At 38.7% G+C, this 20721-nt stretch overlaps 1 long non-coding RNA gene across 2 annotated transcripts; it reads left to right on the forward strand.

Moving 5' to 3' along the window:
- Positions 1 to 317: 317 nt before the first annotated feature.
- Positions 318 to 19436, forward strand: LOC107078455 (uncharacterized). 2 transcript variants are annotated; one of them, XR_001479388.2, is made up of 4 exons: positions 318 to 654; positions 13826 to 13880; positions 14966 to 15076; positions 16258 to 19436. It is a non-coding gene; the product is annotated as an uncharacterized lncRNA (long non-coding RNA). The 2 variants fall into 2 exon arrangements; XR_001479389.2 differs by having other exon boundaries at positions 13830 to 13880.
- The last annotated feature ends 1285 nt before the right edge of the window (positions 19437 to 20721 follow it).

The following is a 20721-nucleotide window of genomic DNA, read 5'->3' on the forward strand; positions in this document are numbered from 1 at the left end:
ATGCTTTCTGCTTTTATTTCAGAATTTCTGGTGCAAGAAGAATTTTGAAGAGCAAACTCAAATCAGCCGGAAACACAAGACCTTGAGACCCACAGCTAAGGCAAAAACCGTTAGATAAAAAAGCTTTTTTTTCTCCTCCTGGCCAAAGGTTTCAAATTTTGGCGCTTCACCACTGTAGCAGCTCCCATAACAAACTTACATTCTTAAATGAACCAAAAAAAAACAAACAACAACAACAATTATATAAACACAGACAGAGAAAAAATAATGAAATGAAAAAATTAATATAATCCTTTTTTGTGAGGCTGTCTGTGTAACCATAATGCGCAATGGACCTCTTCCTGGTTGCGCACAGAAATAGATCGCCGTTCGTAATATTGCTAGTGTTATTTTTGGATTGTGCTTTCAGATTAACAATTTCGGGTCACTAACAATGTTTTTTAGCATCTTCGGTGTCTTTCTATCAAAACTATGGATTGACAATTTCTTATTACCCAAATTCGTCATCACATGTCAAACCTCTTCTGGATCAGTAGGTTACTTGTCCTCTTCAACCCGGAAAATGTTGCTTTTTTAAAGAAATTTAAAAAAGAGAGCGAATGTTAATCTGATCCGTACGTATTCATGAGTCTAGTTTTTAAAAACATCTTCACGGTAAGTGCTCTACAAAATGAACCAAAGCGCTATCGGGTTTTGAAATGAATCAGGCGATATAAGCAGAAGACGCGTTCTGCCAGCTCCTCTGTGCACCATAAACGTAAATGCAGCGATTTCGACGGACTGCTTTCTAATGTTTTTGTATAAATGATCTAACTGAAAGATCATAATGGAAATAAGAGACAATAGAAATATTGTATATACAGTACGTTAAGTTAAAGTACCTGTGAAGGTGGTGATTGTCGAATAAAAGATACTTTTCACTAGGCTTTGCCCCAGGGGAACACTTTTACGCTATCTGGTTGTCATAATTGCCGGTACAGCGAAATGTAGATTTCAGAATACGAATCCGTGTGAGCATCTGTTAAAATTGAAGTGATGGTCGCTGTGGTTTAGACGTTTACAGGAACACTCTAATGCTGGAAAACGTTATCGGCTTTATTTAGAAAAGAACTGTCATACGTTTGTCTTTGTAAGACCTTTGTGGTCTGTAAATGTGGACATTCTTACTGCTTTTATTACGGGGTCAAGAGTTTACGCAAACCCGCCTTAATTTTCATGCAAAGTCTTTCACGCTCTTTCACAGAAACAGAATTAAGAATTTAATTCATCCCGATCTTAGGGGCACGCTGAGATGATCCTTGCGCTGGTTATTTGGCACTCTGTTACAAATATGGCTACTGCGCCATTTATATTGCTTTTCATCTTTCTTTTCTTAACGATTTCGGTGCCGAGAACTCCCGATTCCGGCTTGCTTAGAATTTGTTCTCGGAATTACATCAACATTTAAGCAGTACAACGAGTCCTTTAAATAATAATAATAAAAATAATAGTGGTGATGATGATGAAGTGCATTTTATCGGTTTTGTCTAACAATCACTCAGATGAAAAACAGCTCCAGGGCCACTTTATCTGATTCTGTTGATGCACGATGTGGTGAGGCTGGCTCTCCGTGCAGAGCAGCCATTAGCGAGATATGTGCCTGTTCAGATACTGTAAGCTTGTTCAGTGTGTATAGTGACAAGAGGCATTGTGCTGTGGGGCACAGAGTGAGACCATAGAATCCCTGCCCTATGTACTGGTCTTTATCCCACTGATTCCACAAGGTCCTCCAGGTGAGGAGATGCAGTGGTGTTCTCTGTGTTGTAATTCTTCTTAAGTCAGCCGTGTTGTCTGCTACCCAGGTCTCTGTACTAGCAGGGCCCTCTAGAAGTGGAAAGGGTGTTTGGAAAGATGTCACATCCCAGGATGGGGCCTGTCCTGTGTCTTTCAGACAACATCTGGAGAAGAGCTTTCTTCGTGATGGAGAAACAGGGCAAATGGTTTTTAGGGACTACAGTGTCTCAACATACAGAACAGACCTTCCTCTTTCAAGTCCTGCTTGTATTCGTGAGATTACAAGTTAATGCAACCTCCCCACAAGCAATGCAGAGCAAAGTTAAATTCATACATTCAATAGGAAACACAAAAAAAGCGAAGCCCGAAAACCTACTTTGGCTTTCAAGATGTCTCAGTGGCTTGGACATTTTGCAACTCTGGGTCCAGTCCTGCTCACTTTGCCTTACTTTTGCAACATTGTTCATTTCATGGGAAATTGTTTTTTATTGTGACTCATTTGAGACCAATATATAGGAAGACGTTTGATGAACAGGCATAAGTGGTCAAGAGAGAAAAACTGCAGACTGCAATTCTGAGTGAATAAAGTGCAAAGGTTTGCTGCTTTAAGAGTCTTCTGAAGATGAACAATTCTCATATTCAGAATATTGGTGTTGTGATTTTAGCTATGTAAAAAACAGAAGAGAAACATTACACAAAACATTTCAGGGTTTTATGGGGTGAATTACCCTTCTTCCCTCTCTGTAATGAAAAAGTTGCATTACAATTAAGTTGTACCTAAACATAGTTTACAGTTTTGCAAACTCTTCATTGTCAAAATATTGAAGGTTTCATATGAATTATTTTCATGAATGCCCTTTTGATGCCTCAAATAGACTGTAAATGATTAGACCAATTAAAATTGGAGTGATCTAGGAGTCCTACAGTGTCACTGCTGCTGTTGATATGTAACTTACTCACTTTGGGCAGCATTCATGGGAGGTAGACATCTTTCATGAGTGTAATCATACACTCACATTTTTCTTCAGAATGTTCCAGCTCCAAACATTTACAGAACTTCTATTCGTGTTCTGTACTGAAGCCAGTCCAGAAAGATGAAGTCTGAGTCAATTAGAAAAGACACCATTTTGAGGTCAATAACTGTTGCGCAAATCAGTTGTGTCAGGAGGAACTGTGGGCTTTAAATGGACTTACATCTAAAGACCTTGCAATCATACAAGATATGATATTTTCATTTGCACTGCCAAAAAGTCTGCAATCCTTACACATTTCTCCAGCACATCACAGTATTTCACTGCTTGCACATTTACCTAATTCTCACTGAAATACTTCTCTGGGCCTTAGGTTCAGTTCAAGTTACACAGCGATGAGCAGAATTAAAACTAGGGACTTTAACTTTACTAGGGAAAAAAGTATTGGTTTATAACGTGTGTGATCTTCAATACTCTTCAATATTAATTTCTCTGATATGGTCCTTCTAATTACAATTATCCTTAACATGTGTCACCTCAATGTTGCCCTTACGACATCACGCAGCAGGAGATAAACTGGTGATATTTCATTCTCCTCCCCACTGATAGCTGATGTGTGGTGAGCGTTCTGGCGCACTATGGCTGCCGTCGCATCATCCAGGTGGATGCTGCACATTGGTGGTGGTGGAGGGGAGTCCCCATTACCTGTAAAGCGCTTTGAGTGGAGTGTCCAGAAAAGCGCTATATAAGTGTAAGCAATTATTATTATTATTATTATTATTATTATTATTATTATTATTATTATTCGATAGTTAATAATACCCCCAAAAATGCAATTTACAACATTTTAATGGTAATAGTAGATAATAATAAATAATAGATAAATAGATGATAATTTCAATTTGTCACTCTTGAGTGGTTTAGCCAAGCACTGTTGAATTGAATGAGCTGAGTCAGTCAATGAATCCTCTGCTAACTGCACCATTAGTGACCCCTGTGGTTTGCACTGCATGCAGAGGAAGCAGCTTGATAATTGTCCTCTTCTCTCCTGTGCTGGGACAAGAATTGCGGTAGGCCAAACTAATTGTGAATTGCTCACCACAAATTGGAAGGGGGCAAGGCTACTCACTAAAATAAATACAGTAGTGATATTACCTTAATTATAACAAGGAACTGCATTCTGAGCTGATTACCAAAACACATTCATGTCAGCCATCTTGGTGCAAAATAACTGTTCAAGACATATTAATAACCAAACATTCATGATTTCTTATGATAATCTGAATTGATAAATGTATGTAACAAAACAGGGCTTAAACTGGCAACAATTCTGGCACTTTACTAAAACTAATTAACATATTATATTTACAGCTGATGATAAGATGCAATATTTTTTTAATTCCATTGCACATTCAATATTAGTGTTTATGAACTAGAATCTTATTTTTCATTCCATCTAAGATCTAAATCATCTTACCTAACTGATTAGATGTCTCACCATTGTTTACCCTTTAAACAGCTATGCATAATTAAAAAAACAACATTTAACGGAATTCTATAAAACATTTACATCGCTTTCATGTCCTCTCCAGTCAGTCTGATTTTGAAGCTCAAGTCAATATGAAAATATAGTTATATATATAAATATAGCAGTTTCAAGACATCATATGCAAAATACTTTCCACATAGGGTGCAAAAGATACTTGACAGAAACTTGACAGAAATGAAACATCTACATTGTCAAAGATGTCAGAAAGTCTAACCAGAAAAGTCTGTATTTGTTTTACAAAACTTGCCAAATGTGTATGGGAACCCAGCTTCAAACATTTGAAAACACAAAGACATACTTGCCAATGAATGGTGTTTTAATTTTTTCAAAACATACAGTGCTGTGTAATAAACAATTGGCAGATGAAGAGTTTCCACTATTCAAAATGAATGCAAACAACCTTAATTATAGCACATGTTAATTCCTTTAGCATGCTAAATTAATCCCCAAATATTGTTATACCCCTCTGAATTAAAGAAATAAATCAACATCCTCCAACAGTAACTGAAGTAACAAAATGAATATGTTTAAACAGAAAGATAAACCATTTTTAAATGCCAATCATAATTATATTACTGTAAGTAGTTTTGGGGAGAATATAGTTAATTTTAAAATAATTTACATTGATTCTTTACTAATTTTATTCTGAAATAGGTCTCAAAAAGGACTCTTAATTATAGAAACATTACACCTAAAATAAATATAAAAGAGCCGATTAAATGCTAAAATTCTTAAGCATATGGAGGTAAAGATTCCTGATAATTTACTTTAAACTTAAAGTCATTTTGTCTGACCTCTGCATTATAAAAGATTTTTTTCAACCCAAAAAAAATCAAAACGATAAACTTCTTGCTACATAATCTGCTCGTGTAAGCCTGTAAATCTTTACACCTGCTTTCTGGACAATATCTGCATACTTAACAGCAGGTGGCCTGTTAGGATTGGCCAGAGTGAAGAGTTTGAATGTCTTTGCATCAGCATTATCAAAATGTGTCATCACTAGCTGTCACAGGCCATACAGTATAATAAAGGCTCACATGTGTAACAAAAAAAAAACAATGCAATTAACAATATGATGTGTCATCCCCAGACAGCAACAGATGAGATGTTTAGGAAAATCCACATTAGTTGGCATTACTGAATAACACAGACAGCATTTAGAAGTTAACACGTAAAATCGGAACCCTTCAGAAACACACCTCTGTCTTTCAGGGGTACTCCAATGAGAGAGCACACCATACTTTTAAATTTCATGATTTTAAAAAAGAAAAGGACTGAAGTAACAAAATGAGCTCCTATCTGTTTGTCAGTTGTAAGCCTGAAAAAAAGCAAAAGAGAGTACAACCCCACATACAGAAATTATGTGCAATTATGAACTATTTTTTGCCACAAATTTTGAGAATATCCATGAGGAGACCACAGTGCTCAGTGCTAGCAGGTACCCATTGTTGCTTGAATATTTCATTTCCAGGATGTTCCTGTTTTCTTTCTGCTTAAAGCCAATACAATATTTCCATAATTATATATCAAATATGCACATTATATACATATGCACATATCATGTAAAAACTGGAGAAGATATATTAGACTATGAGAATGTCAACTATGTACAGTATTTATGATACATTAAAAGTTAATTAAAAATAATGTAAAAGAATATGATAAATTAAACGTTAATTAAAAACAGTGTAAAAGAATCAATACAATAAACACTATTCAGTAATTTGTTGCTTTATGTAACCTTTCCATTAGGTTTTTGTGACCAGTATTGTGGTGTCTATTTGAGTATGGCTTTACAGTGAATGTGAAGTTTTCTGGTTCTACCCTTATGAACATAAGCTAAATGTTAGCTATAGAACTGTCCCTAGGAATTGGTAAATATAGTTTATTTTCAGGGCTGTTTACACAGGCAGTAAAACACTCAAAAATCTGCTAGCCCAGTAAAACGCAAACTAATGATAGAGTTTTCCTGGTTAGTTTTCCTATAACCATGAACACAAAACAATGTTTAATCAAAATACAACGGCCTCCAAAAGACAGTAAATTAACCTCGATATACTCAACGAGTAAACGCATTCATTCAGGAAAACAAAACGCTACATAAATATGTTTACAGTCTTAAACTTGGACATCCATATAATTTACTTAAGAATAGCCCTCTTCGTCCACATAGAAGACCCAAATACTAGGGAGTGACGTGTCTTGTCATGCTGCACTGAGAGTATTATTTGACTCAACTAGAATTGTTGTAATTAATGAACACTACCTAAAAAGCAATAGTTTCTCACGAAATATCAGGAACTGCAGAAAGGCGCCCGATTCAGTTTTTCATACGGATCCTGTTTTTAATTTAAATAATCATTCACAAACACTGAATGCTGAACAGAAATGAGTACAACGGGATTCCCCTACTGCCTCTTCATTTTACAGACGGGTTTAATGCGGTGACGCACAGCCATTATCCGATGTCAAATGCACAATTCCTAAAGCGTGTGACCAGACAGGGAGTACACCTGTGAGGTCCTTCAGAAAAACAACTACCGAGATATCAAAGGGAACGCTATCTCTGATGTCATAGTTTGGTCTGCACCGCGATTGAAGAAGAGAGATCAATCACAGGGAAAGATAAATCTGTTTGTAATGCTGAATCTTGTGCAAACGCTTGTTCACATGGGGAGGAAAGCTGTTTGTAGTTGTGCCATTTCTAAATTTTATGAGACAAAATAACGTTTTACGAAGCGTATAGCTTGTTTGAGGAAATAAAAACCACAAGTCAAATTGACTATTTGTTATTACACTACTTACTGTATGTACTGTAATAAGTAATGTAAAAGTACTTAATAAATACAAGAACTTAAGTAATATTTTACCTTTAATGTTTTTTGCAAGTGAAAATTCACGCAACACCTTCTAGACGGCTAACGCTATTAAAATAAAACAGTGCGGCAATAAGTTTCCATGTGTTCAACTGTTATTAAATTGGTTCCATTTCATTATGTCTAGTTTAGATTGGGGGAAGAACATGTTCTCATTAACACTTTCTACTGTGACGTATCATAGTGGTTTCCGGGTTAGTCTGACAGTGGCCGAGTCTGCATTTCAAAAAATGAATCAGAATTTCGTTTCATTTAAAAATTTCAGAAGAATTCGCAGTCATTTACAAACAGGATTTCGAGAGCATTGCCAGGTGCCAAAACACTGCCTGAATATTTACAAAACACCATACAATTTCCGATTTATTGCCTGTAAATTTCAAACGCCTAATGGATTTAAGCAAGATTTTAAAATTCGGTTAAAATAATCTTGGTTGATGATCATATGTGTACATGTGTACATATAAGTAGACTCGATCTTCAGTCCAGATACTAACCGTAAGAAAACACACACAAGTATAAGACATGAGTCTTTCATTAAATATAATTCCACATATGTAATCTCGAGAGGGACAAGTTAAAATAATGTGTGAATAATATCGCTGGCCCTGATCCAACATGTGCTTAACATAGATGCTATCCAATGATCTGCCATAAAGTAACGACATTTTTTCGTAACCATCCAGTGATTAAAAATGCACCCTACAACACTGTTGGGGTATTTGAAATCCATCGTGACTTGACCATTGCCTTGTAGTACTGAATAACTGTTCCACAAGTATCCTAGTGTACGATCTTCCCAGACAAGTTCTACGGATTCTGAGCCTGGAAAGGACTGTCCAAAACGTGGTATTACAGTACAGTGCTACATTACCAATGAAAATCAACCATTTCTCCTGCATTTTATGTTGCTAGAACCACGCATGAGTCGGTATACTGTACATAGATGTGCTTTGTATATATTAGTTCTTTTGGATCTCTGTTTGGAATAATTTCTATATAAATATACTTTTGGTCATCTCTGTAAGACACATGACCAGAACAGGCATGTTGCCGAATGTGTTTTTGCGCTAGTATTTTTAACTCAAATTTAGTAACATTTTTACATTGCGTGATAGTTGTGCAGCGTTTCTAAAAGGTAAGTGATGAACACGGAAACGCGTTTCTCAAATAAAATTACGAATTGTAAATTATGACTCGTTTATATCGGAGATTACATCATTTTTCATTGTTTTATTTTGGGCACTGGTCGTACGGTTATTTAAGTGTTAGTTGATTATTTTAAAACGTCACACTTGAATAAACAAGATATAAAATAACCCACTGTTTTTAAATTGGTTTGCATAGGCAGTATACTGGGATCCAGTGTGTGAACAGTTAACCAGTCCTTGAAGAAGTGAAAACAAAGATCGAATAAATAGTATTAATAAAGGCTGAATCTTGAACTACAGACAGGGCCTAGTTCTAAGCATTATGACCTGGGGAAATATGTCGGTGTCTTTAAGCTGGGCATTTCTTTCATACCTTATGCAAGCTCTTCATGAATGTCTCGTGTTGTTCTTGCTTGGGGAGCTACAGTATAACTGTGCTAACCACTTTTGCAAAATCCAGTTCTTAGAACATTACTGAATGTGCATCAAAGAACAGAAATCTGCCCTCATGTCTTCTTCAGATTTAACCTCTTAACTTCCTTACCTCACATCTTCCTGGAACAGCTATTTCTGTTAAAACAGTAAGCACCACAAATAAGCAACACAGAAGCATTTGCAGAGAATTAACATGAAAAAGCATATCAGGGTATAAGTTTGGATTTCAAGGCACATCAGGAAATATTATTTGAATCATGCTTGCATTTTTATACGTTTCAGGAATGTTTGGAGCTAAAATTGCAGTTTTGGGACTATCCCCCAAATGAAATTAACAGAAAGACTACAGGCTTTTCATTCCCTGTCAGTAGTGCTGTAAAACTAATTTCACAGACATTTTGTGGACATTAATGAACTTTGTTCTGACAAGATTTGAGCAGATAGAGCCAAAAGAATTCATACTTGTTGTTATGCCCAAAGGAATTGCAGCATCACATTTTGGCACAGTTATGAGTATGATGTGTTAATGCAGCATTCATTATTCAGCGTTTCACTACATTTTCGCAATCACCTGATGGGCTCGAAGCAAAGGGATCTCTTGACCTTTCACAGCTGTTTCTGCGTGTAGTGCAAAAGTCATTCCTCCTTGGTGCGAGCACATTTTGGCCTTTCGAACTCAAGTAAACTACAGTGTGTTATTAAACTCATGAGGCAAATAAGTTTGCTGAACCCTTGGTTTATTACCCCTAAAATGAATCAGGTCAACCACACAATTAAAACTTTGATCTTAGCATGTCACAGCACATGTAAGAATGCTCCTATAAAGGAAGCTGTAAATTCCTTTGCACAGTTTATTTCATTCGATTCTTTCTGTACAGTATTTGTTTCTCATGTTTTGTAGTTTCAATAGAAGTTGTCATTGTTTTTCTCTGTATGTTGCCTGTCACATTCAATGTGGTTCGGTTCTGTATTGAGTGAGTTCTCCCCACTGAATTTCTTTAGTACAGAAAGGTATCTGAGCCACTGGTTTGTCAGTGCAACAAGGTTCCCTAGCAGTAACTGTCAATTGGCCATGTCTACAAAAAAGGCCAGTCTTTTTTTTTTATTACAGTGACACAGTTCAACATTGTGTTCATGGGAAAATATCAGAGCATCACAAGTGGGCCATAGCTTAGCCAATCGTTTGACACAAAACCCAGAGCACATGTGGTTTTTATTATACTGAGTCATGCAAATCCCTCCCAGTAAAATGTTATAATGCTCACATTTATATTATAACTACTAATAATTGATCCTGGTGTATGTTTGGTGATATGGTGCTGGTGTTCTGATGTCCTGCTCTTTCTTGAGAACAGAAGGCACTTCCTTACACAAAGGATTGTGGGTGAATGGAACATGCTACCCAACCTGTTGTTTAGCCCAATTAAGGGGGAATTGCAGTTCCAATTTCTCCATAACAAATGTAATTAATTAATTGACGTTAATGTACATTTTTACAAATTCCAAATTAAGTGTAAAATCATGAACTTTGTGAAAGTACTAAATGGTTGCCATTTTGTTGCAGGCAGATGAGAAACTGCTGGTCTTGCCAAAGGCGAGAGCGAGAGGCTGCACAAATTGTGATGTGAAAGTGACCCTTCCTGCTCACTAGTCGCTGAAAGCAAGTGTGAAACGTGGTCTGATTACAACATTAATTATCAGTTTAGTTGTTTAGCAGGTTGTTCTTTTTGCAATACTTAAATGTATCTAGAAATGTGTTGCCTTGTATGTGTCGGTTTCATAAAAATATTTAATATTAGTATAGTAGCAAAAGTTGCTTGGTCTAAAGCATGCTTACAATGTAACAGGGCCATGTCTGCATTACTGGAGGTTTTTTTTTTTGCCTTGTTCTGAATGGCAAACAATGACAGCAATATGGCACCACACGTACATTGAAACTCTGACTCTTTTGTGATCTGAATTGGAGGTTGTGCATGTTCCCATGTACCTGGCAGTTTCATTCTGGTTTGGAATTCACTCATCATTGCCAATTCTTTCTTACCCTGAAATGTAAAATTAGCTTTGCAGTTCCCCTTTAAGGAAGTGAGTTGCTTCCTTCAAACAAATCTGAATGAGAAACTTGGAGCAATAAGCTATTTACTAGCCAACAGGCTTGTTGGGCTAAATGGCCTCCTTGGTTTGTAATCTTCTTTATCTTCTTGCGAGCTGTCATGCTTCTATTCTATTTTATTTTCTCTACTACCACCACTCTAATTACTAAAAATAAGGCACACCACACATTGTGCAATGTGGTGTAAATTGATGAATCTAACTTTAAATTTGAGGTGTAAATGTCCTTAGCTAACTCTGCTTTAATCCCATAGCCCCTCACAGATCCTTCAAATTGTTGGGGGATTTTAATAAGGACAACAGACATTCTTTTTCATCTTATGTGAAGAGATTGTAAGGAAATGTTTCATCGGGAAGGGTGCAAAAACAAAAAACCCTTCACATCTGCACATCTTCAAGTTCAGGTTTATTGTTTATGCCTAGTGGTGGTACTATTCTAGGTTCAGTGCAAAACAGAGGGGGTGTTAGTGGGAGTGGACTCAAGAGGTGGAGTTTAGGAGTCTTATGGCTGTGGGCTTTGAACCTAGAGGTTCAGATTTTTATACGCCTAAATCTTCTGCCAGAAAGAAGACAGAAAAGTGCATTTCCAGGGTAGTTTTTGTCTGATTATATTATTTGCTGTTCTGAGGTAGAGTGTGGTGAAGATGGTCTGGATGAAAGGGAGTTCTGTACCTGTGATGGCCTCAGCTGTCTCCACCACCTTCTGTAGTTTTTTTTTTACATTCACTAGCTGAGCAATTTCCATACCAAACTGTAATGCATCCAGTGAGAATACTGTCTATAGTGCATCTATAGAAATTAGTGTTTATGAACACATATAGTACCAAATCTGTTGAGTCTCAGGAGGAAGTAGAGGCGCTGGTGTGTTCTTGTAATTACTTAATCTACAGTATGTGATGGGACCAGGTCAGGTTGTTGGTGACGTGAATGGGCAGGAACCTGAAGCAGCTGGGAATCTTCACAGTAGCCCCATTGGGCATAAAAGACATTAAGCTCATCTGGGAGAGAGGTGTTAGGATCTGACTCCACTCAGTTTCACTTTAAAGTCCATGATGGCCTATAATCCTTGCCACATACGCCGACTATTAGAGGTGACAGACTGCAGTTCTTACCTTGCTCTTGTATTCTTTTTTAGCACTTCTAATGGCTTTCCGGAGGTTGTACCTGGTTTTCTTTTACAATTCTAAGTCGCCGGATTTACTGTAAAAGCCCATGATTGGAAGCATGGAATAAATTATGCAGTTAAACCATGGTTCCTGGATGGAAAAAACCCAGATTATGTTTGTAGGTACACAGTTGTCCACGCATTTTTTTTATAAACTCTGTAATGATTATTGTGTACTTATTCAGGGTGGATGAATGTGCCTTATCTTCTAATAAAGCTAAAATTTAAAAGACCTCAAGCAAAAAATAATCCATTTAATTGTTTGCGTCCTAGCGGTACAGTATTCATGAGACATTTTGAGAACTTAGCACACATATTGTAGGAAAATTTAGAAAGCTTCTATATCCCAGATGCCTAATTTTATTTAACTTGAACATTGTGAAATATATTCCATGAATATGAATCTGACATATTTGCAGGTGCTGTGTTTAGAATTGTATCTTTCCAAGGAGAAACACAATGCCCCTCAGACATATCAAATAGATATGGAGAAAGAGAAAGAAAGATCACAAGTCATTTCCAGATCTTCCTTGAAATTTCCAATTCCTAATGAATGTCTTTCTTTACAGTTCAACAGCACAGTGAATGAAAACCATCACCTTTTTTCCTTTCCAGTGTTTTATTAAGGTTGAGCCAGAGAAGGCTGAGATATAATGAGGAAAGGTGGAATTGTAGACAATGCACCAGTTGGCCATTTGTCCTTTCCTATGAACAAAAAGTAGTGAAGCAGTTTTTTTAAAGCTATCAGGCAAACCTATATCTGTACTAATTCCATGCATCCATCTATCCATTTTCTATTATCCAATGCAAGTTGTGGGGGAGCCAGAGCCTATCCCAGCAAGCAATGGGCACAGGGCAGGATACATCCTGGATGGGATGCCAGTCCATCACAGGGTACACACAGACACAGATATGCACACACTCACACCAGGGCCAGTTTTTCCAGAAGACAGTTAACCTACCAGTATGTCCTTTGACTTTGGAAGAAAACTGGAGCACCCAGAGCAAATCCCCAGACACAGGGAGTCCATACAGATCCACACAGATACAATAGAAACTGAACCCAGGGACCCAATGCTGGAAGGCATCAATGCTAACCACTGCACCACTGTGCTGCTCTATCTTTGATATTTGTAACACTTTAGAATTAAGCCCTCCTGCTGTGTAGAATTCCTTGTACAGGAAAAATAATTCGTAATAAATCAATAGATTTAGTTCTCAGTCCTAGTGTAGGTACCTGTAAGCACTGTAGGATTAGTGCTAAGGCAGAACAGACCACAGCTAACACACCATTTAAGAACTTTATCAAATTAACTAAGTTAGCAGTGATGCACCAGTCAGGATATCTGTATTCTGAGCTCCATAAATTACATAAGCCTCCATATCTATTTGCTATGTACAGATTTTATTAAGCTTAGCAAATTCGTCTTCTTGTTCTACGGCGTGTTAGACTTCTGTATGCAGCCAGCTTTTCAAACCAAAGAGGGAAGTCTGATCATTGACAGCCGAATAAGACACCCACATTATAACCTTAGCAAGAACCATAACCTTTCTTAAACAATGTCATTTAAGCCAATGCTTTTCAAGCAGCTGAGGCACTCTGCAAAGCCACCTAATTAAATTACAAACACCTTCACAGAACCTTTCTTCACCTTTCAGAACCACCGAGGGGCTGTGGGATCTTTGGAACAGCATGTAGAGGAAATTGATAACACTGGCTTTCTTGTTTTTCTGTGATCATGTTTTGCATTTCCTGTTTTGCATGTTTTTAGAGCTTCTCTCTTGTTGTTTCTGCCTAGCAAGACGTCAGAAAAGACTCCTCGACAGTGAACGTAAGGAGGAAGGGGCAGGGGGGTGAGTTTTAGTGTTATTCAGTCTGCAAGTGTTTCTCAGTCTGAGCACCACTGGGATGTTATGCTGGGGGAAAGGGATTTACAGGCTGTTTTGAGAAGTCTCTTCTGGAACTGTGCCTGTTGAACAAATGACTGTGGAAAATTACCTAAAGGGAACATATGTTGTTAAGAGGTGGCCATTCTTGGTCATGGGCTGAATTTAAGGAAGTTACTGTCAGTAACATTAACGATCACTCAAACAAAAACAATTAAACAGCTAAAAGAAATTAAACCATTACAATAAGTCTCTTCTAAAGGGGAAGAACTTGTTTTCAAATAATATACCGAAAATGATTTGGGCCTATGCATCTTTTTATGCATGATTGATGGCCTGCCTGCTTAGCAACACCTTGATCATGTCCTATCACCTCACTTGCTACCCTTCCTCTGGGCTCTTCCGGGTGTGACAAGATTCCAGCAGGACACGCTTCCTCATGCTGCTCACATGAGAAAGGCTTTCTCAAGAGATGAGGAGGTGGATCCCCATGTGCCAGACTGGAACTCCGTTGAACATTTGTGAGATGAGCTGGCAATGTGCTGAACCCAGGACAGAGCAAGACCGTGCTTTATGATTGTAGTGGGACAGAATCCCACAAGGCAGTCTGACTTCAAGCATATGTCACAGAGGCACAGCTTGTGTTGCTTTCAGTGGTGGTTACACACACGACAAGCCTGCTACTTTCTTAGTAAAACCCACCATTGATCAGTCCTGCAGGTGACAGATGTTACTCAGCATAATTCTTCGGAGAATTCTTTTTATATAATTCTCTATAAAACATCAGTACACATGCTACAAGATTATCATAAGACTTTGTGGACTTTGCAAGTGCTAAGTTTCTTTTGATGCTCCATATATAAAATTTATAAAATTGTATCATTTAAAACCAATTCTACTGCCACTCTTCTGAAATAATATTGGTCTCCTTGCATTATAGCATTCCTTGAACAGATACACAAAGAGAAAAGCACAATAATATGAACTGCTCTAACAATATGGTCCACTAAAAATCCGTTTCTAAAATTGAAATCTGTTGTTTTTGGCTACAGACCCAGACATCTGGAGTTGTCAACTGTTATAAAACCTGGCTCACTGAACTGGAGGGGCACCTACAAGAGCCTACCATCATTTCCCCAGAAAGCTGACAGACTCCTGGCCGAGTAAGTCCTAACCTTCAACTAGCAGTACACAACATGTTGTGTGCTGTTGTCTGGGAAATCCAGATTGCAGTCCAGTGACTCATGTGTCAGCTTTCAATATTTGCGATCTTTGAGCTGAGCTCAGTCTGTGCTCCAAGAGAGCACAAATACTGGATGAACCCCCATCTGGAGCCCACGATCCACTAAGTGATACCAACACCAGATTTTGGTATTTCCCGAGCATGGTACTATAGATTGTTCAACACATTTAAACAAGTCCACATTAAAGCACTAGGTGGAGAGGACGAGTATAGCTTACTGTTAAGCTATTCTGAAATACAACACAGGCATCTTTCTCCCCTATCCACACCCCCTCAACCCCAGAGGCACGCTGCATGGTATTTAGTGAGGTACTGTGAGATGCAGAGCCCTTTCCCTCTCTCCATTACACTCTCGTTGCTGGGGGCAGTTGACATCCCAGCAGCTCCAATCTGCCTCTCAGCGGGAGCGGAGACTGGCTGCCAGGGACTGTAGGAAGTGCATTTGTGATGCATAATTACAGCGACCCCAGTGTCCCTGGCACCAAAACGTGGATGTGGAATTTTGTCCATGGTTGCGCCACGAGATACATGTCATTCTAAGCCTGCGCTGTAGTCCACTGTGGAGCGCAAAGCCCCATCTCTGAATCACAGCATTTCAATTCTTTTTTTTTTAACAAAGACTTTCAAGGACACCAATACGTAACGAAGGAAGTAAAACAAAGCTGTTGGCACAGCAAGGCACGGCGGATAGTGTGACTTGCATCGAGGTTGTGCAAGCAAAGTGGACTGGATATTTAATGGCATGCATACAGTGATAAAAACGTGCAGTGTTGCTGTGAGAGGGAGACTGCAGAAAGGAATTAGCAGGCCTGATGCATGAGCTATGCAATGCCCTTTAATGAACTTGGGTATTTTTTTAAGCACAACTTTTTAAAAGCCAAGAAGCTTGTTCATCTCATTTAAAGCTCAAACCCACTCTCATGCACTTTGCAAAGATGTTGTGGTCCCATCCTTTCCGCTACAGCATATAGTAAGTGCCTTAAAAATTTGTACAACTCCAGTGGGACCACATCACACCGTGAGTGTCTCACTATTTCACATGACGGGCTTCCATTCACTCTTACGGTACCTGGGCTTTTTTTTTTTTTGCTTTCTTCTTAGGTTTCCAACTTCCCCCACCTGTCAGCAGGGGCCCCAGACAGCTGGATCCTCATCTGAGGCCACATGTGCAGGTGTGGCAGAGACAGGCCAGTCCTGCGCCACACAGTCACCTTCATTGACTGAAGTGCTGAGTGAGAGCTGTACCACTTCAAAGGAGAGAGCACTGCCAGCACTGAGTCAAGTCTGCAGACCCACCCCTCTGAAGGATATCATGGTTTCACAGGGTGGAGAAGGCTCCAAGTTAGTTTTGGCTGGGGAAAAAGCTCTCTGTAGTTGAGCTTTTTTTAAAAAATAACCTTATCTTGTACTTTTTTAGCCGCCCCTTTTTCAGTAAGTGGCATTCCATTCACACCAAAATTCAAAGGGTAGGAGATGTGAGTCTAGGCCCTAATATAGCTCTGTACTGGAAACTAATACTGCCATGCGCACTCTATCAGATCATATCACAGTGGAGTGCCGGCAGTTCTGCAGACATGGTATTATTTTTCAATAGTGCCCTTCTTAGAGAACCATTTTGAAATCCCTGAATGCAGCAACATCAAGAAATATGGTATCCCGTTTTCCACATAGGAAAGTGAGAAAAGGCCGGATGAGGGTTGATCGGTTTAGTTCCTGTTCTACAGAGTAAATATTTAATTTAATCCACCTATCTTCCAACACACCAAATCCAGTACAGGGTCACAGGGAGGGCCGGAGCCTAACCTGGCAAGCAATGAGCACAAGGCAGGAAACACCCTGAACACCGGTCCATCACAGGGCACAAACACACACACTCACAACAGAGTCACTTTTACAGAAGACAACCTTAGGATTCTGAACAGGCTGGAGGGTTGTAGGTTCAAGTCCTACATGTGCTGCTCCGTTGTACCAAACTGCAGCTGAGAGAGCTGAAGTGCAGGGTGATCTCTCTGGGTTTACAGGTCCGAGTCTGGACCATGTCACTAACCAAGTGTGACCGGGATTCTTCCAGAGGCAGTGTACAACCGACTAAGTGCTACCAAGGGTGTGGTGGAATTAGTTATTTATCAGGATTGGGATCGTGGTGACATACTGATTCCTGAGGTGCACATGATAGTGTTGGTAGTGGTGCCCAAGAAGTGTTAATAAGATGAAGCAAAAAAAACCAAAAGGCTAGTCCTATCCAATATTATCTGAGCAGCCAATTAGAGACAGATTCGGTTCTAGGGTATAGAGGGTAGACTCAAAGTCTCAATATACTTTTAAAAATGGTAGACCCACTAGCTGTTTCTTTGTGTCTTCTGTCGTCCTCCTCTTTCGTTTTACTCTTTTTTGGGAGGGATGTAAGAAGTGGAGTGGAAATTCTGTATTTTCCCTTTCCATAATTTAGTCTCAGATGAAACACTCCCAATTATGTACTATTTAGTGTCCTGTAACATTACTATAAGATTAAACTTATGCATCATGTTTTTTGGTTGGTTAAAAAACAACAACTCATTGGTGAGGAGATGGGAAAGTCATTTATTCTGTCCACCATGCAGCTCAGCGAGCAGTGACAGGAAAAACACAATTGGCTATTCCAGATCCAGTGCAAATAAAATAACAAAATCTACATTACAAATATAATTCGCCAATTTTAATTTAGGAAAAACTAAAAATGCTCCTGTAAGGTTCCTGCTGTTGTCATTATAATGAAGAATTTATGCTTAATTGACCTGTGCAAACATTGCATAGAACAGAGAGAATCACAACACCAACTGCTGTTTTCATGTTTTTCAATGGCAAAACAGAGGATATTAACAGATCGGGATTGTGCCAGTGATACAAGATATTACTACAAGATCTGTGCACATTCATGTTGACCAGTTAAAAAGGAAACAGCAAACCAATTAAAATGACAAAAAATCTACCAACCAAAGGGCTTGGGGGTGAAAAGGCTGAAACATAAGATGAAATAAGGAAAAAATCTCAGACTTTGCAAGGCACATACAATCTTACTCTCAGCTCTCCGCTCTCAGCTCTCGGCTCTTCCTATCACTCACTGGAGAGCACAGAGCTTCCTGTTTGGGTGCTGAACTAGTGAGACTCAAGGCAGGCAGGACAGGAGATCTGGAGCTACATAAAAATCTGAGCCAGATATAACAGATAGTGACTCCTGGGGCTGCACACCCCTTTTGAGCCCAGTGCCTCTGATTAACCAGACTGGATCTATTTTGGTAACCACTCTCAAGTGAAAGTGATTAACTCAGTGTGCACAGGAGCAGAAATGTCCAGTTCTCCTCCCATTGTGTAAGCATCAGTCCCACACATGGCCACCTGCTGTGGATTTTGCATGGCCGTATTATCTCTGAGTCACAGTACAGCTAGAAATTGTAGGTTGGGGTGTTTCAGCTGAGGATGAGGGGGCAAAATTAAAATCAGATGGCACGCTGTCTGATCTGCATTGCCTAATCAAATGCAGCTGAATAATGGCAGCAACCTAATTACAGAAAAAGCCTTTGTAAATGGCTAACAAGTTTAAATGAATGAAGCGAGTAAGAGTAAGAATGTCAAACCGTACACAGCCCTGTATGTGTACTTCAGACCTTCTGAATGGGTCAGAGAGGTATCAAATGGAAACAACAAAAAAATTCAAACAAATTCTCTCCTACCGTCCGGTAAACGGTACCGAAGCATTCGGTCCAAGTCCAACAGATTACAGAACAGCTTCTACCTCCAGGCAATAAGACTGCTAAATAGCCAAGCTGCAGTTCCTTCAGCAAATCACCCGTAATGGCTACATGGACACACAGTTTTCATTGTATTCGGCATACTGCACTACTTGGACATAATATATTGCATACAGCCTGGACACATAGCAGCTCTATTTAGATTGAGTTTTGTCTGAGTTGATTTTATTCCATTTCTATTGCATTATTATCTATTATTATCAAACCTTATTTTATAGCCTTAATTTTGTCATTTTTATACCCCGGTGAGCTCCTAGAAAAGACATTTCATTGCCAGCAACTACTCCTGTAATACTCCTGTATTGTTGTGCATTTGATAAACATCGATTGATTGATTGAATCACACATTGAAGGCATCCTTCATTATTTTAACTTTTTAACAACATTAAAACGTTATTAAAAATAACACCTTATTGCTTTTACTTGTCGAGTTCCTCATAACGCTAAAATGATTTTAGCCCAATGATTCAATAAAAAAACAAGCTTTCATTATTTATTTTTGCCTATAGACTTATTTCAAGGGAATTAACAAGGGATTATAAACGTAAGCATGAAACTAAAAAGGTAATAAGTTGCAAAGTTAGCTTTACATGGGGCAGCACAGGAGTGAAATTAAATTTAATTAACTTTTAAATAGAAATGTTGGTGAAAAATATAGTCCAACAAGCAGTGAAAGGAAATATCAGCACTGCAATAGTCCTAATGCTTGTGGAGACACTAAAGTTACATGTAACCGTGGTCAACAGAATAAAGAATGGCACACAATTCAAGTCCACAAAGTTTAAATTGTACTTTATTAAAACTAAAAGACATTCATTATTTAAGCAAATGTCCTGTGGTTTTTATTATACCACATATTTGCCATGCATGATAAATAAACACATTAAATGCACAAAAGAAATCATATGTGCATCAAAAAAAGGCAAGGGCAATAGAGGGAGACCTAACCGATCATTTAGGAATTTGCCCTGTTTACAGAAAACAAACCTTTGTCTGAATGGTGATCACAAGCAAGGTCTCGCAGTCATACTGTATATAAATCACAGTTTCTGCTACCTCTCCCTGCCCCTCCCCAGAATAATACACCTTGATCCAGACCCCCCACCTGACACAGAAACATGAAGGTGTGAAGCTACCACCTGATGGATTGTGACTGAATGCCTCTAAGTCAGGATCCCCTCTGACAGGGAGGTGGCACTTTTAAGGAGTTTCAGTATTCTGGCATTGGGATATGTGGTCGATTAACATTTATTTATGTCACCACTGTGTTAGAGGTGCAGTTACAGTTAAAACACAAACATCGCTGAATTTCAAACTAGGAAGAAACATGTTAAGGCAGGGGTGTCGGACTGGCTTCCTGGACGGCCTGGCATCTTTTTTTGTTCCAAACGAGTTCTACAACAGCTGGTCTAAATCATTTAAAGAACTGCACAGTTGTCATACTCCTCACCAGGCTCCAAGATGTCTTCTAAGTAACGCACCTTTAAGAAAGTGAAGACTTTAATGTGACCTCAAGAGAAATCCAAGGTCACGAAAATAAGTAGGTTACTGGCTTAATTGATCACTTGCATTGGAGTTTGATTCCACTGATCCATGATCCACAGTGCTACAGATCCACAGTTTCTGACTATGAGAGAGACCATTCATGGGGCACAAGGTGGTGAGAGGATTTGAGGCTATTTGTTCAACAACAGAGGGATGAGAGGATTGAGAGGATATAAGGAGACACTGCAGCGTGCAAAAGCTGAACTGCTTGCTAGAAAGAAGGCAGACACTC

Source organism: Lepisosteus oculatus, chromosome 9 (genome assembly GCF_040954835.1).
Source record: "Lepisosteus oculatus isolate fLepOcu1 chromosome 9, fLepOcu1.hap2, whole genome shotgun sequence".
NCBI classification, from domain to species: Eukaryota; Metazoa; Chordata; class Actinopteri; order Semionotiformes; family Lepisosteidae; genus Lepisosteus; species Lepisosteus oculatus.